The sequence below is a fragment of the Phodopus roborovskii genome, unplaced genomic scaffold (assembly GCF_943737965.1).
Source record: "Phodopus roborovskii unplaced genomic scaffold, PHOROB, whole genome shotgun sequence".
Classification (NCBI taxonomy): Eukaryota; Metazoa; Chordata; class Mammalia; order Rodentia; family Cricetidae; genus Phodopus; species Phodopus roborovskii.
In genome coordinates this window covers 46,547,360-46,565,172 of record NW_026126517.1, presented here as the reverse complement: position 1 = coordinate 46,565,172, position 17,813 = coordinate 46,547,360, and the positions used below count along the sequence as shown (strand labels likewise).

The 17,813-nt window shown below is 40.3% G+C and overlaps 1 protein-coding gene across 6 annotated transcripts in view; it reads left to right on the top strand.

Annotated features, from left to right (window-relative positions):
• Positions 1 to 952: 952 nt before the first annotated feature.
• Rnf111 (ring finger protein 111) overlaps positions 953 to 17,813 on the top strand; it is a 65,090-nt gene continuing 48,229 nt past the window's right edge. For 5 of the 6 annotated variants that reach the window (XM_051197895.1, XM_051197894.1, XM_051197893.1 and 2 more), the window contains exon 1: positions 953 to 1,090. The gene's annotated coding sequence lies outside the window, so the exon portion shown is untranslated. Of the gene's footprint in view, positions 1,091 to 1,307; positions 1,504 to 17,813 lie in introns of those variants that run through there. The other variant, XM_051197891.1, reaches the window with a different exon arrangement.

Sequence of the window (17,813 nt, the reverse complement as noted above, 5' to 3'; positions counted from 1 at the left end):
AAAACCACCTTCTTCACTGCATATGGAGAACATGAGTGAATAAAATAGTTGAAGAGCTGGTGTATAAGGAGGAATTAATTAATTCCTGCTGAACACTTAATTGGTAATATATGGAAGTTTATGTAAACATCATATTTGATCTCACAAGATGGTTTTAAAGCATATAAAGTTATCCTGGTTTATAAAAGAGGAAACAGATTTATAAGAGTGTTAATAAGTCAGCTTTCCGATCTGAAGTCTGTCTGGTTGACTGCAGAGCCCAAGCTCTGTCCTTACATCTTGCCTCATAGGGCACGAAATGAAACATTGCAATCTTCTTGTTTTGTGAGGTAATTAAGAAGTCTTCTGAGATTGTATAGTCAGCGCTTCCAGACTATCTACTACCACGCTTGAACTGATTCTGGTAACAATTCACTTGAACAGCAAGATGTGATCTCTGGCTTGGGTGTCATTTGCAGGGAAAAACACCGCGGTTTTACTTTAAGAGCGCTGCAAGTGCAGTCGGTAAGTTTTAGCAGAGAAAAAGTAACCAGGATGTAGGCAGAATCGTGTTGAAGTATTGTTGAGCCGGAAATCACCGAAGAAAATGAACCCTACGAGCTTATTTTTAACGTAGCTCACCTGGGCCAGTAGTTTGCTAATGCCAGTGCAAAGGGGAAAGACTGGGCTGCAGGGGGGCGGGCCCGGTAGGCGCAGGTCCGCGCACGCGCAGACATACGGACGTGAGAGGGCGTGAAGGTCCGGCGCGCTTGCTTTCCGAACTGTCGTAAAAGGCCCCCGGTGTCGCGCTCGCGCAGTCGGGGAGGGCCGGGCCAGGCTGCGGCGGCGGCGATGGTGGCGGGGCGCCGGGACTGCGCGGCGTAGCCACGCCGGCCGTTCAGGGTCGCGAGCGCGCGTGGGCCACGATCGGGCGTTCCGAGCCGGGTCGGGCCGAGCCGGGCTCAGCCGCACGCTTAGCGGCGGCGTTGACAGACGCCCTCCTGAGGAGAGCCACCCGGGCCGCCTCAGCCTCGCCTCGCCTGGCTGAGCGCTGTTTGCCGGCCCGCGCCAGCGAGCCCTGGACCTGGCCGCACGGGGGCTGCGGACTCGGGTGAGGGCGCCGGCGGAAGGGGGGGTGCGGGGGAGGGGAGCGGCGCGGCGGCGCTTGCGCGCTGCGGGGGAGGGGCCGAGCTGTGGGGAGAAAGAGGAAGGGCCGCGGCCGGCGGCCGGGGTCGGCGGCAGGGGGATGACCACGGGTCCCGGGCGGCGCGGAGCGGCTCATTGTGTCGGGGCGAGAGTCCGCCCGCGGACACACCCACAGCCTTCTGCGAGGGAGAGGGTGAGGGGATCGCACCCTGTCGCCGCTGTTCGCCGGCAGGACGGGGGCTGAAGGCCGAGGCGTGGGGGTGACAATGGAGTGAAGACGGTAACCCGGGCCGAAGCCGGGAGCCGCCCGGTGCGGGCGAGCACGCGCAGTCCGTGGAACAGAGGACAGACGCGCCTGATATTGTGTGGAACTGGCTGGTTAGTCATTAAAAAAAGATGTTTTCTTTATTCTGCCTAGATAATTGATCGGAGTCAGCAGTGGTGCGCTGAGAGCATCTGTTTTTGTACTGAGAACTAGAGGTTTGTCACCACACTTCCTACACTATAGGACTTTATAGATAAAATGTCTTAAAGAGTGACTTTCAGAGTCTGAAAAGGAAAAAAACCCAGGAAGTTATAGCGCCTTTTAATTTGCTAATGTCTGTAGTGTGGGGTGACTCCATTGTGTTGTTGAGAGCTTTCCTGTTCCTTGATTTATGTACATAGTGAGTTTAGAACTCCGAGTAGCGGCTAGCCAGCTGACAGACTTCATTGTAAGTGTTCTGATAGCTTTTGATTTTCTTGTTTTTGTTACCTCTTTAACCAAAAAGAACAGAATGGGAAAAAGATGAACTGAGGTTCCATCTCATTGCCCATTTGTCTGTGTAATTTTTGACTTTATGTAGATATTCTTTCCATAATTGCGATTTTACTTAGCTTTATTAGATAGGGTTTTACATTAAAAAAAAAAAAATCCTTCCTGTGGGTGTACGTCAGTGTGTGGGTCTGTGCATGTAAGTGCAGGTGCCTGTGGAGGCCAGAAGGAGGATCTAATATTCTGGAGCTGGAGTTAAGGGAGGTTTTGCGCTGCTCTGTGTAGGTGCTGCGACTCCCAAGTTGGGTCCTCTAAAAGAATAGTAAACACTCTCTATTCCAAACGGTTTCTCCAGCTCCGGATATGTATTTTGATAGTTTGTTACTATATGATCTTTGTTTTTGCTTTTTGTTTTAGTTAGAAACATTTCTGTAGAAATTGGTAACTATGGCATTTTGTTACATTGTGACACAGGTTATGAGGAAGCTTCGACTTTGAAGAGAGACAAATTATTTAGCTTTAAATAAATACTACTTTTGTTTAGCCTTAAATGCTACTTTTGTATCTGGAGTCCTGGGTGTGATGGCTCAAACCTTTAATCCCCACACATGGGAGTCAGTGGCAGGGGGAATCTTTGCGAGTTCAAGGCTAGCCTGGTCTACATAGTGAGTTCTAGGATAGTTCCAGAGAGCCCCGGTCTTGAACGCCTACCCTGAATGTATGTATTACTCTTTTACTACTTTCTCAGGGTTTAACCATAGACAAAATATTTTGTTGTGTTCTGTTTATATGTCACCTAAGATTCTCAGTAGTATTTGAAAAAATTAGTGAGGATATTTGTGAATTGGCCAGAATGACACTGGGGAAATTAGCAAGAATAGTCTTTTCTTGATAGTCAGGGCTGGGTGTCATAAGTGTATTGTTCCTTTTGTCATCTTTTCCCATTGGTCTCTCTCTGTTTGTCACTTGCATCTCAGATGTGTCTCTAGAACCAGTTGGCCTTCAGTTCCAAGACTCAGGAATCTTCCTGCCTTGGCCTCCTGAGGAGCTGGGGTTGCAGGTTTCTACCATTGTACTTGGGTGTAGAGTTTGTGTTTCATGAAAACTATAATAAGAATAATTTCTTTTAATGAAGAATGTGTGCTAGCTGAGGTTATTATGTTCAGCAAGTTTCACTTTGGTCCTCCGTGTTAGTGAGAAATTGAGACATGCTTCTATAGATATTTTAAGAGGATGGCAGTTTACTTGCATGAAGCAAGGGAACAGTAAGTTATTTAGTAAGTACATCTATGTATGTATTTTTTCTTTCAAGTTGAAAATGTAGACTAGAAAGCTCATTGCATCAAAATGTTTAGAGCTTTAAGTGTTGTTTTTATATATGTCATGGTAAGGAAGGGCTTTGGTATCATGCTTTAGTTATGGCTTATTTGTATGTGCCCCTGCTTTAACCCTAACCTGGTGGGCTTGGGACTTTAGTAGGGAAAAATATGACTGACAGTCCAAAAAAATTAGTAATTAAGATTTGTTAGAACTTGGCATTAACATTGGGGGGGATCTTTAAAAAAAATACAGGTCTAGAGATAGTATATATGAGTTTTAGGTGTGGTGTGGTTGTTGTACGTTGGATTGTGAATGTATTGTTAACCTTTCCTGGTCCATGTCCTTCTTAGTTAGTAAAATTAGTGTAAGATTGATTGTAAGATTGTTTTTGGGTGTGTGTGTGCGTGCCACATTTAATAGCTTCTATTTTTAGTTCTTTTGGTATTCACTGTTGGATTCCACAGATCTCCAGAAAGAAATGCTCTGTGGGGAGTATAAATGCTGTCATGATGCATGTATGCTAATGAAACACATACATATGCATTAACCTATGATGAAGCCATATTTGTTCCATATAGTAGGTAGTGCTGTTCACTGGAGAAATTATTCAGTGTTTTGTTTGTTTTGTATTTTCCTAAGATTGAGGCTTACTATAACCTGATTCTTGTTATGGATCCCAGGCTGGCCTCAAGTCATGGCAAACTCTTGCTTCAGTCTTCAGAGTGATGGAGATTACAAGTATACGCTGCTATGTTCAGCTTTATCAATCTTTTACAACTATTAGAGAGTTCTAAGTATGAATGCTTCCCCCTTTTTTTGGAGACAAGCCTCTCAGGTATCTCAGGCTGACCTTGAACTTACTGTAAAGCCAAAGACTCTTGATCTCCCTCTCTCCTTGGTTTTTTGAGACAGGGTTTTTCTGTGTAGCCCTGGCTATCTTTGATCTCACTTTGTAGACCAGGCTAGCCTTGAACTGGTAGATCTGCCTGCCTCTGCTTCCTAAATGCTAGGATTAAAGGTGTGTGCTACCATCACCCAACTAGTCATTTGGATTTCTGATCCTCTTGCTTCTACCTTCCAGGTATTGGGTAGTGGGAGCTACTACATTGTTTATTAAAATGGAGCTTTTAATTATTTATGATAATGTCTTTTTCTTTTTGGTTGTTACTGCTTTTTGTTTGTTTGTTTGTTTGTTTTTAATTTATTTATTATTTTACATGTCCATCCCAGTTCCCTCTCCCTCCCTCCCTCCCGCTTTTGTTTTTTTAACACAAGTTCTTACCATGTAGCTTTGGCTAGTCTGAAACTTGCTAGGGTAGACCAGACCTTAAACTCATTAGAAATCCACCTGCCTCTGCCTGGAGAGTGGTGAGATTAAAGGCATATGCCGTCACACCTGGCTTAATGTTATTTTAAAAATAGTCTTGAGAACCTGTTATATTGTTGCATGTCTTTAATCCCAGCACTCAGGAGGCACAGGCAGGTGAGTTTGAGGGCAGCTTGGCCTTCATAGTGGATTCTAGGGCAGCCAGGATTATGTAGGAGACTCTCATGAGAGAGAGAGGAAAAAAAAGCAAGCCAGGTGGTAGTGTCTGCATATGGTTTTAATCAAAAACAAACAAACAAACAAACAAACAAACCCCACAAAAACACAACAGAAAACCCCTAACAAACAAAAGTCCCAAATAACATTTTTTTTTTTTTTTTTTTTTAGAAATGTGTTGGCTATTATTTAGCAAAGTCCAGAATTATGTTTGACTGTCTTATACTCTGTTCTCTCTCTTATATCTCCCAGGTTGCTGTTTAGGTTTCTATAGGTACTCGAAATTGCCATCAGATGGAAAGCAAGTTACAAATGATAAAAACACATAGGAGAGTTATTTTACACAGAGACTGTACATTATGATTTTCTCAAGAAGTATATATTGAATGTCTCATGTTGTAGGCACTGCCACTGACGGGCCTGCAAGGATGAAGGCACTGCCTTCTTGAAGTATGACGTTTTATTGAGTGGCAACCTCATAAATTGGATAGGTAGTGGTAAGTGCCTTGAAGAAAATAAGACCATGTAGAATGTAGTAGAGAATGAAGAATAAAACAAGAAAAGGGATGGAGTTTTTAATTCAGGGGTTGGGTGCTTGTCTAAAATTTTCAAGGCTCAGAGTTCAATTTCCAGCACTAAGAAAAAGGGGCATGACATGGGTGGTTCAGTAGTAGAGTTCTCATTTGTCTTCTTGTATCTGTACATGTGTATGCATGTTCATGTGTATATGGGGGACAGAGGACAACCTTAAATGTTGATCCTCAGATGCTGTATTACTCAGGATTCTCAAGAGGAACAGAACTTATTGAATGGATCTATTTAATATAGAGAGACTTACAGGCTGTGATCTAGCTAGTCCAACAATGGATGTCTACCAGTGGAAAGTCCAAGAATCAGACAGTTGTTCAGTTCCCGAGGTTGGATGTCTCAGCTCATACTGATGTATAAAGACATCGGTATAATGGGTATCTTCAGTATATGCTGGAATCCAGAAGAAGTAGGCCCTTAACAATGCCAGTGAAGGAATGAACTTACCAGGAAGAGTAAGATCAAGCAGGCAAAGAACAAAAGTTTCCTTTTCCCATGATCTTATATAGATTGCCACCATAAGGTATGGCCCCAGATTAAAGGTGGATCTTCCAATCTCAAAAGATCTGGGTTAAAGGTAGGTCTTTCCACTGCAAATGATTTAATTTAAGGAAAATCTCTCACAGGTGTACCTAGACTGTTGGGCTTTAGTTAATTACAGATGTAATCAAGTTGACAACCAGAATAGCCATAACATATGCTGTGCACCTTGGTTTTTCTGGGATTGTGGTTGAGGTAGAGGTAGGGAACAGGGTCTGTTTGACCTATCATTCAGGTTATGAGAGTTTAAGGGATTCGCCTGTCTCCTCCCCGGCACTGGGGAGTGTCCACATTATAGGCAGTTCTGTAACCTTTTAGTATATTTCACAGCCATTCTACCACCTGTACATGGGTATTTGTTTTATTATTGATCTTAAATTTTTTGTTTTCTTTGAGACAAAGTCTTACTATGTAAACTTGGTGGCCTTTCACTCACTATGTAGACCAGGCTGGCCTTGAATTTGTAGAGAACTACATTTGCCTTCCGAGTGCTGGAATTAAAGGTTGTGACACCATGTCCATCCTTATTATTTTTTTTTTCATTTTCCTATTTTTTCCAAGCAATATTTTGAATTTATTTTTGAACCAGATATTGTCTCATTGTTTAAAAAAATCAATCTCAAAAGCCTAAAAGCTAAAACAAAACAAAAAATGTATCTCAAATCACTCACCAGTATCTTAGTTCCTGCTTAAATAGAAACAATTTCTCTCTCAAAAATTAACTTTTCTGGGTCTTGCTGTGCAAGTCTCACAACCTGACCTTGGACCTATAGTAGAAGGAAAGAACCAATTCTTGAAAATTGTCTTTTGACCTTCACACAGGTGCCAAGGCATATATGTGCCCATATACACACCATATATCAATATAATAAGTATTTTTCTAGGGACTGCAGATGAGCTCATTGATAGAACATTTGTCTAACACAGGCTGGGTTTGAATCAGAGCTCTGCAGGGGAAGAAATAAGAGACACTATCCTCCTGTATGCATTCATATTTCTTGCCTTTTCTCCTCTTGTTTGCTGGCTATGGATTGAACATAGGTATATATTCTGACATTGAGTGTCATCTCTTCAGTATGTCTGTTGTTTCTCCCTCACTCTCTCTTGCTCTCTCTTTTGTATTGTAACAAGGTTTCTCTGTAGCCCTGGCTAGCCTGGAACCCACTGTGTAGACTAGGCTGTCCTTGAATTTACAGAGAGACCCACCTGCCTCTGTTTCTTAAGTGTTGGGATTCAGGGTTTGCACCATCACAACTGGCCCTGTTCTTACAGTTGTTTATGTGTCTAGAAAGTGGCTCAAAGTGTGTGAGGACTTGAATGTACTTCATATAGTCTGCCAGGTTGAAGCTGTTTCACAATGGTAATAAGTTTTTATTTGCTGTATTAATGCCATCAGTAGTTGACATTTGCAGTGGATGGTACAAACAGCACTAGCGTAAGTTGTGACAGTGGGCAACTGCACTAGCCATCACTGTACTCACAATGAAGACCATTGTAGTCATAATGTTGACACATACATTGTAAAAATGCTATTGCACTCAAAAATTTTCTTTAAAAAATTTTAAAGTTATTTTTTATTTTACGTATATGAGTGCTTTGCCTGCATCTATGTCTGTGTAAGTATATGTTTGCCTGGTGCCCAAGAGACTAGAAGAAGGTATCATACCCCTTGGAACTGGAGTTACAGATGATTGTAAGCAGCTATGAGGGTGCTAAGAATTGAACCCATGTCCCCTAGAAAAGCAGGAAGTGCTATTAACCACTGAAATATCTGTCCTTAAGAATATTCTACCCATCTTTAATTGGAGAACATAGGAGACAGAGGCAGGTAAATCTCTGCTAGTTCAAGACAGGCTTGATATACAGAATGAGTTCCAGGACAGCCAGAGGAGCTGCATAGTGAGACCAGTCTTGAATCACCCCCCCACCCGTGTGTGTGTGTGTGTGTGTGTGTGTGTGTGTGTGTGTGTGTGTCTAGAATGCCTGACAGCCTGGGTTAATTGATTGCCATGGTGACATCTTTTTTGGGAAGTAAAGGTAGCAAGATGAGAAGCTCAAGTTTATCACTGTATATCAAGTTTGAGGCCATTGTGATGTCCCCAAAACTCTTGTCAAAAAAAAGAAGAACAAGTGGCTGGGCCTTGGAGGCATAAGCCTTTAATCCCAGCATCAGGAGGAAGAGACAGGTGGATCTCTGTGAGTTCGAGATCAGCCTGGTCTACTGAGCAAGTTCGGGCACAGGCTCCAAAGCAATACAGAGAAACCCTGTCTCACAAAAACAACAAACAAACAACCCAATAAAACCAAGCCAAAACAAACAAAAAACAAAAACAACAGCCAAAAAAAAAAAAAAAAAAAAAAATGTCCTGTAACATTTCATGTGATGAAATAGGAAGGGTGTTAGGTTGGGTCACACTTCCGCATACTAAAATGTGGTGCTTGTCTGGAGGAAAAGAATTTATATGATTAATAAATGAAATGAACATGTCATTTCAAGCAAATGAACATCTCACTCAGTTTTTAAACTTAGAAAACTTTGTTATGAGCTTGGCAGTTTCTCAGGAGTTTGCTGATGTAGTCATAGCAGGCCCAGTGAGTGGTGGGAGAGCTCAATTACAGAGCTACATTCTCAGCTCTTTGTCTTTCAGTTATCCAGGTTTGCCTACTTGTCTCAGGCTCCTGAGTATCAGGGATTACAAGGGAACGTTGCTGTGGCTACTGTGTGCTGTGCTGTTATATATAACAACATTATTCATTTCTGCAACCTGTGCATTATTCAGTGTGTTTTTTTTAAGTGACCAGTATATCACATTAGAAAGTCATTAATAGGTGAAAGATTTAAGAGTTTTTTTTTTTTTTTTTTTTGAGAGTTTTGTTTTTATTTTGAGACAGAATCTCATACTCTATGTAGGGGAGGCCGGCCTAGAACTTGCTGTGTAGCTAAGGTTGATCCTTCTCCCTTAGACTTCTAGTTCTTAGTATTACAAGCATAAGCCATAGCATTTGACAAGCAACAGACTTGCAGTGTGATTATATGAAAAGTTTGACTGCTACAGTTTCTCTTTCCAATATGCTAGGCAACTGTAGCATCACTGAACTATGCCACTCTCATTGCAATTTTTCAATTATTTTAAGTAGAACTCAGCAAACACTGATTGAATACCAAATCTGTGTTCTATCTAAGTTTTGGGAAAGTAAGTAAAGTTCATAGATGATTATAGAAATGAGCTAGAGAGAGAAAATAGTAGTTGAAGTTAACTTTGTGTTTTTGTTTTTTCACAAGCAGGTTAAAGTTGTGATAACTCTTTAGAATTTGAAGTGGATAGTGCAGGTCTCTTGCAAAAGGAAGCAGCTGAGCACAGACATAAACTTAATGGGAGGGAGGGAGTGGTCACTCCAGGTGCCCAGATGCTATAGCAGTCAGTTCCTCCTAGACAACCCCCCTGCGGGGGTGGGGGGGTGGGGTGAGGGTGGGGGGTGGAGGTCGTAAGGTTCTTTGATTTCTTAGCCACATTATGTCCTTATTTTGACAGTTTCAGTTGGATAACATTTGTTGGTATCTCTTGACTTTTGTGAAATTTTAAAGGATCGAAGAGTATTTGAATTGAAGATGTGAATCACTTTTTTTTTTTTTTTTTTTTTTTTGGTGCTGGGATTAAAGGTGTATGCCACCCCTGCTGTGCTCAAAGTGAAGTTTTGATAAATGGGAGTAAGTTAGATTACTGACATGATCCTGGGTTTTCTTTGCAAATCTTAGTGGTAAAATGTTTAAATATCTAAGAAAATACCCTTTTTGTTTGTTTGTTTTTTAAGACAAGGTTTCTCTGTGTAACAATCCTGGCTGTCCTGAAACTCAATTTGTTAGACCAAGCTGGCCTCAAATTCACAGAGATCCATCTGCTTCTGCCTCCCAATTGCTGGCGTGTGCTGCCATGCCTGGCTGGAAATACACTTTTTACACTTAAAGATCTGTTAGATTTTTTACAAAAATTAAACCTAATAGCTAAAATCTTTAATAAAGAATGTTTATTTAATGAAAAAGTCATGTGTAAAATATTTAGAAAATGTAAAACATGCTTATTATCATGTATTTGATGACATTTTCTATGAAGTTACATTTCCTTTGAAAATTTTTTATTTATTACTATATATGTGTATATGATACCTGTGAGTGTAGATATGAGCACATCACAGTGGACATGTAAAGGGAAAAGGATAGCTTTGAAGAACTGAGACACTATACGATTCAGGGTCAATGACTCAGGTCATTGGCTTTCACTGAGCACCTTTACCCTGAGCTGTCCTACCAGTCCTAGTAATCACCCATCAAAGCCTACCAGCTCTGCTTTTCCTTTATTGTTGGAACAAACCACATTTTTATTGTAAAACATCAGATAAAGTATGGTCAGTTGTATGTAGGGAGCTAAATGGCTTGAAACATTAGGATCTGACAGCACAACAAGATGCTCATCTCATAGTCACATGAGAAGGAAGACCTGCCAGCTAAAGAGCAGGACTGTTCTGGGCATATGACTGACAGAATGGCAAGCACAGTCTATGTGATTTAAATTACTGTTTTATTCTGATAGTTATAAATCCTCCTTTTTGTGTGTAATGTCTGTTCAGTAGTAATCTCTCCAATCTAGTTTTCAGTGTTCTCTTGTCAGTCAGAGCCCCAGTTCTTTGTTAGAATTTTTCTTTCTTTAGAATATAATCTCTATTTTCTAGGTTATATACTTTAGACCTAAACCATATATGTAAAATACAAACAAGTTTTATTTAAACAGCTTAAGGAGCAATTTTTCTTCCCAAATTAGATACTACATAAATTGAGGGGAGGGGAGTTGTTTGTTTGTCTTTTGAGGCAGGGTCTCACTATGTAGCCCTAACTTGCCCGGAACAATATAGACCAGACTAGCCTTGAATTGTTCTGGAGCTCACTTTGTAGACCAGGCTGGCCTTGAACCAAAGAGATCCACCTGCCTCTGTCTCCCAAATGCTGGGCTTAAAGAGGGATGTACCACCATTCCCTGTGTGGATCCTATATTCTCAGGACTATTGCCATGCTCTTTAATTAGTTTTCTGGCTTTATTTTTATTTATTCCAATTTTATTTTGGGGCTTTATTGACTCAAAGTTTTTGGCCACCCTCCCTCTTCAGAAAGGTTTCTCTTTATAATAAATAGCTTTGGCTGTCTAGAACTTAACTGTGTAGACCAGACTGGCCTGGAACAGAGTTCCACTTACCCCGGCCTCATGAATGCTGGGTTTAAAGGGGAACATTACCAGCCTGGCTTTTTTTTTTTTTTTTAATAGTAAATTTTCTAATTTCTACTATTTTTTTGTGGGGGAGGGGGAAGGGTTTCTCTCTTGTAGTCCCAGCTCTCCTGGAACTCCCTCTGTAGACCAGGCTAGCCTCAATCAAGCTCATAGATCTGTCTGTCTACCTTTGTCTCCTGAGTATTGGGTCTAAAGGCATGTGCCAACATGCTTTGCTTGTTTTTGCCTTTTCCTTTTGTTTTTTGTTTCTGGGTTTTTTTTTTTTTTTTTTTTTTTTTTTTTTTTGGAGACAGGGTTTCTCTGTGGCTTTGGAAGCTGTCCTGAAACTTTTAGACTAGGTTGGCCTTGAACTTGCCTCTGCCTCCCGAGTGGTGAGAGTATGAGAGTAAAGGCATGCGGAGCTACCTCCTGGCTTTTTTCGCCTTTTCTTAAGGAGGGTTTTGAGAGCTACCACTTCAGTAAGGTAGACTAACTTGAGGTAGGTATATCTAGAGTTCTGAACTCCTTTTTCTTCTCTCAACCCCTAAAAAGGAGAGGAAAAACTGGAGGAAAGAAGGTTCTGTTTTTTTTTTTTTTTTTTTTGCTTAGATGATTTCTAAAGCGATTTGGATGTTAACTTTAAAAATAGCAGTGTTTTAGCTTTCATGTACATACATTATTTACAACTGTCTTTTGAGGTAAATATTTCCATTTTCACATGAAGAACTTTAGATAGAGGGGAAATTAAGAACTTGCTGAGATATGTCATGGCGGTTGGACTGCAGGTCTTAAGTCAGTAGGGCTTGAGTCACCAAGCCAGAAACCTCACTTTTTGGGAATTCATTGTTTTTAATATTGCTTTCCAAAGAGTCAAGTGTTTGTTTATTTCTCATGGACCTGGCCTTTTTGACAGCAAGAGAGAAGGGTTGATGACACTTTGGGTGATAATTGGAAGGAACTTAATTTGTGTGTACTTTTCTGTATGTGCTAACTTTTTTACAGTGGACTTTAATAAAAATCAATTGAGCTGATAACAGTACAAATCACACTCTTTAAAGGTCAGTGAGTTTTGGCAAATGTATACATCTATGTAATGAATTGCCAATCAGGAGGTAAAATGGCCCATTGTCCTGGAATGTTCCTTTTTATTCCTTTTTCCTGAGTTACCTCAATTTCCAGACAGACTCCATCCCAAGACAGCCACTGGTCTGATGCTTGACGCTTAGTTATTTTTGTTCAGTAATTCATGTGGTGCTCTGTGTCTGGAGTTCATTCATCAAGTATTTTCCTTCTAGTGTTTTATTAACAATTGCAAATGCTATATAGAAAATGAGTGGGTTGTGCAGTGAACACCCAGAGTTTATTATTTGCTGATTTTTTTTTCTTCAGATTTCTAGACATCTGTCTGTTACTGTCAGGCAAGCCTTTTAATCACTTTGTTTTTGTTTTCAAGACAGGGTTTCTCAGTGGCTTTGGAGCCTGTCCTGGAACTAGCTCTTGTAGACCAGGCTGGTCTTGAACTCACAGAGATCCGCCTGCCTCTGCCTCCTAACTGCTGGGACTAAAAGTATGCACCACCACCGCCAGGCCCTTAAATCACTTCTTTTCTAAAAAATATTATTAGATTTATTCATTTTATGTGTGTGTTTTTCCTGTATGTATCTATGTATGTAATATATGTGCACCGTGTGTGTGTGTGTGTGTGTGTGTGTGTGTGTGTGTGTGTGTGTGTGTGTGTGCGTGCTCTTCTTACCGTGAAGTTGAGAAGAGGGCATTGAGTCCCCTGAAATTCATTGTGAGTAGCTAGTATGGTTGCTGGAAATTGAACCCAGGTCCTCTGCAAAAGCAACAAGTGCTCTTAACCACTTCTCCAGTCTCTTCTATTAACTTATTTATTTAGGGACAGGATCATCCTGTAAGTCCTTAAATCTTGGAATCCTTCTGCTCCCACCTTGAGTGTTCAGATTACAGGCATGTATCATCATGCTAACATTTGTTTTAAATTAAATTGGCAGGGCTTGGGCTTTAGATCAATCTAGAACTCCTGCTCAGCACATACAAGGCCCTGAGTTTAATCCCCAGCACCACAGTGAACAGAAAGAAAACAAATTGCAGTCATTCCCCATACTACAGTTCTAGCTGGGGTGGTATGCACACCTGTAATATCAACATTGCAAAATTGAAGCCTGAAAAATGAAAGCTTGTGGCTAGCTTGGTGTTCTTGTTTTTTTCCCTTCTCTTGCCTCATTTCCATTGATTACAATGTATTTTAATTCCACTGCTGATTGATTTTAATTTTATTTGCCTTATTTGTTTTCCATTTGCTGTCACTTGGGGTTTATTTTATGTATAATGTAATTAATTTCTGCTATTCTGGAGGTTGAGGCATGAGGATCACAAGTTTGAGGATAGTCTGCAACTTAGGAGATACTGTGTGAAAATTAAAAAAGTAGAAAAGACTGGGATGTATCATGGTAGAGGTCTGCTTATCACTTTTGAGGTCCTCTGGTACCAGAACTGCCAAAGTGAAGTAGAAGAAACATTAGGAGTAGTGTTTCTGAACCTTGTGCTAGCATCTGCCTCTCACTGTGATTTAGGAATATCAGAGGTGATATTCAAGATTAAGTGGTTGGCTATTTCTGTTGAGACCTCTCTCTCTTTGTTTTCTAGTTAGCAACCGTCTTGCAGTGTCTTCCCACGGCCTTTTGTTTTTGTATTTGCACCCTCCCCCTTACTCTTAAAAGGGCACTTAGATTGTGCTAAGACCCATTCATGTGCCCAAACTTAATATGACTGTGAGCCAGTTTAAGTGGTCCAAGCCTGGAATTCCAATACCAGTAGGCCAAAGCAGAAGCTCCAGGCCAGGCCATCTTTACCTACAAAAATGAGCCTGTTTCAAAAACAACAACAAAAAAAGTCTCTCAGTCTCACTCTGTCTTTTTCTTTCCCTCTTCCCCTACTTTAAAGATTAAGTGACTTATTCTCATGTTTTATCTTCTTGGTGGCTTAGTTACCTGGGTGACTGGCATTTTTGCAATAATGTTTATTTATTTCATGTCACAAAAGCTAGATAAAACATACTTAAGATAAATATACTTAAGCATGTGTGTGCCCTGTATAGTAACTTTTTAATGCATTATCATAGAATGTTAACAAGAATGTGTGCTTATTTACAAATTTCCCAATAGTAATTTGAAATAACATAAGCCAACCATTTCCCTGTAGCGGTACCATGGGTTATGTAGATTTTTTTTTTTAGTGGAATCCCAGATAATTTAGTGGTCCCAGCTCTAGAGTCTTATTTCCCTCTCTTGTAAAACTTCTGGAACTATTGGCAGGGGAAACTGTTGTTTCTCAATTGTCTCCTCCTACCTTTTCTAGAGCCTAAGGGAGCTTTGTAAATAATACCTCCTTGCTCCCTTCTCTTTTTAATTTTAAATCAACTTTGCAATAACTTTACAATCACATGACAAAAATAGTATAGAGTTCCCTTATCTACCTCACCCAGTTCCAACTTCTTGTTAACTTCCCACCAAATTGCATGTCTCTCTCTAAAAAGAGAGGATATTGCCACATCTCTACTAGTTACATTCTGGGTATTTAAATACAGTTGCTGGTTTCACAATTTCTCTAGGTCTTTCCTTACAAATTATGGCAATATTAAGTACCTATCATGTGTTCAATAGGTTGTACTTCATTTTGTTTTGTGGGATGTTTTTGTAATAGGTTTGGGAGAAGAATCCCTCAGCTTCAGATTTCCTTATCATTTACCACTGTTCCATGGTAGTAGCCACATGGCCATCAATGATGTTGACTGTCAACAGAAAAAGAAGCTAGCATTTATCGTGTTTCTCTTCGAAGCTGGTCTCTTGTCCACTTGAGGCTGGTGGGCTAGAGGCTATTGTCTAACTCCTAGAAGTGAGCAGATGGAGATAGCTTTCTTCTGGAAGGAAGATTTTCTTATATTAATATGGACTTGTGGATATGTGGCCTTACTGGGGTTAGAATCCAACACTGCATTACTTGTTTGGTTGCCACATTGTTTTAGCTTTGTCCTTTTGCCTTGGAAACTTTCACGTGGACTCAAAAAAAATTTTTTTTTTTTTTTTTCTGAGACAGGTTTCTTTAGGTATCTTTAAGAGACAGGGTCTTAAAAAAAAAGAGAGAGGGTCTTACTATGTAGCTCAGGCTGTCCTGGAACTCACCTTGTAGACCAGGCTGGCTTGGAACTCAAAAGATCCACTTGCCTCTGTCTCCTTAGTGCTGGGATTAAAGGTTTGCACCATCGCACCTGGCTCAGCCCTGACTTTCTATTATGGACATTTCTTAGATGTGACTTAAAGGTTAAGGCAGGTGAGTTGCTGTAGTATAATAGGAATTGGAACATTCTGCTTGTTTCCTCTCAGAAACCCTTTTAGACATTCAGAAAGTTAAGTGGACTGGTTTTTAGAATAGTTTATTGTTGAATTAATTCACTTTTCTAGAACTAATTTGAAATAGCAACTACAGTTTTGAGAAAGGTTTTGGTTAGAACAGCAGGTTTTTTTGTTTTTGTCATGACAGTTGAAGGAAGAGCCAATGAATTTACAAACAAAAAAATTAGATTTTTTTTCTCATTTTTTGCCATTTTGAAATTCTATGTTTAAGTTATTGCTGGTTTGTGTTAGATTATAGGATTTGTACCCACTAGGAACCAAACTGGAAACTTGTTTCTTTTTTATTTGCTTTTTTATTTTCTCAAACTGAAAGGTAAAGAATAAAAATGAACAGGCTGTTATGAAAAATATAGTAACCCATGTTTTTTTCTAGCATCCTGGCACTGAAAATGGATGGAGAGATTATTAGTTTACTCTTGTATGCTAACTGGGTGAAAAAGCTAAAACTGTTCTTTGCCTGTTCATTGATGAGTTTTCCATATCTGTTCATTGATGAGTTTTCCCTGTGTGTTCCGACTTTCCTTCTAGCTTAAACCTTTCATTTCCTTAGTTACTATTTAGATCTCCCTAAATGATGTTAGGCAGTGTGATCCTTCCTCATTCTTTGATAATGACTCCCCCCACTGAAAAAGCAAAGCTGAAAAACTCCTCAGCAGTTGAGGGTCCTGCCTCTAGTGTCCTCTGCCCTTTTCTCATCCTTCCTTCAGTTTCACTTGGGTATCATGGTTCCATGAAATGAAGTTGGTACCAGAGTCCCTATTTGCTTCTTCCTCCGTGTTCCTCCAGAAGGTGATTTTGTCCATTTTGGTTCTATTTGATAGTAAATTGTGAGCTTCTTAGAGTATAGGATTCTTCTTTTCTTTTTTTAGTTCAACACAGAGTTTCCCTGTGTAGCCCTGGCTGCCCTGGAACTCACTCTGTAGACCAGGCTGGCCTCAAACTTACAGATCTGTCTGCCTCTGCCTCCAGAGTAATGGGATTAAAGGCATGCCCCAGCACTGCCACTTTTTTTTTTCTCTTTTTCTTTCTTTCTTTTTTTTTGGAAACAATATCTTGCTTTTCCCTCAGCCCATATCTCTAGCACATGGTTGCTTACACATTTTCTGTATTGTAATCTTGCTTTACACTGCCTGTTTCAAACAGCAGCTTTCACTTCTGACAAGGAAGCATTCACTGCTTGTTCTCTTTGAAGAGTACTGTATAAGATGGTGGCACACATCTGTCATCTGAGGTAGGATTGGGTGTTTGAGGCTACATACTGAGATCCTGTCATAAACAAAGTACTGTATGTGTAAACCATACTAAGTGTAGTTATTTATACTCCAAGATCTTTATTATAATTTAGCAAAAATGGCAATGCTTATTCATTTGCATTATTGATAAAGATTTTTTTTTAAAGTTCAAAATGTTAAATGTACAGCTGTAAAGACCTAAGACCCTTAGTTCATACCCTTAGCATACCTGAAGCCTGGGTCCATCTCCAGTACTAAGACAACACATACTGGGTTCATATAGAGGAGCTGACTTAAGACCCTTTTTAGCAATGTGGTTTAATTCTGTGTGTACTTTTTTGTTGTTGTTTTTCAAGACAGGGTTTCTCTGTAGCTTTGGAGTCTGTCCTGGAACTCCTCTGTAGATCAGGCTTGCCACGAACTCACAGAGATTCACCTGCCTCTGCCTCCCAAGTGCTGGGACTAAAGGCGTGTGCCACTACTGCCTGGCCCTGTGTGTACTTCTTGTAGAATTATATATTATAGGTATGGGAAGTGAGGCATTTCTGTATATTATAAAAACATTAAGATGGGCATGGTGGTTTATATCTGTAATCCCAATAATAATGTATAAAATAGCAATTATTTTAGGTTTGTTTCTGTTACTTAAAAATAGAGCAGCCTTTATCTTGCTGCCTCCCAGTTACCAAAGAAATCTGGAGGTAGCTTGCAGTTTAGTTTTAGGTGCTGGAAGGTGAAATAAAAGAACTCTGTGGTTTTTAAATTTAAAGCTTTGGACATTGGCTGACAGGTACTTGAAGGATATGGAGATTGTTTTCCTTACATGTCATTTTCTGAACTTCCTTTTCTCTCAGTGTTGGAAACTGAAGCCAGGGCCTTGAGCTAGGTAAGCTCTTTACCACTGAGCGAAATCCCTGAGCCTATTTTTCAGTTCTTTTGGTTTTTTGAGACAGGGTTCTATGTAGCCCTGGCTGACCTAAAACTTGCTCTGTAGATGAGACTGGCCTTGAACTCAGA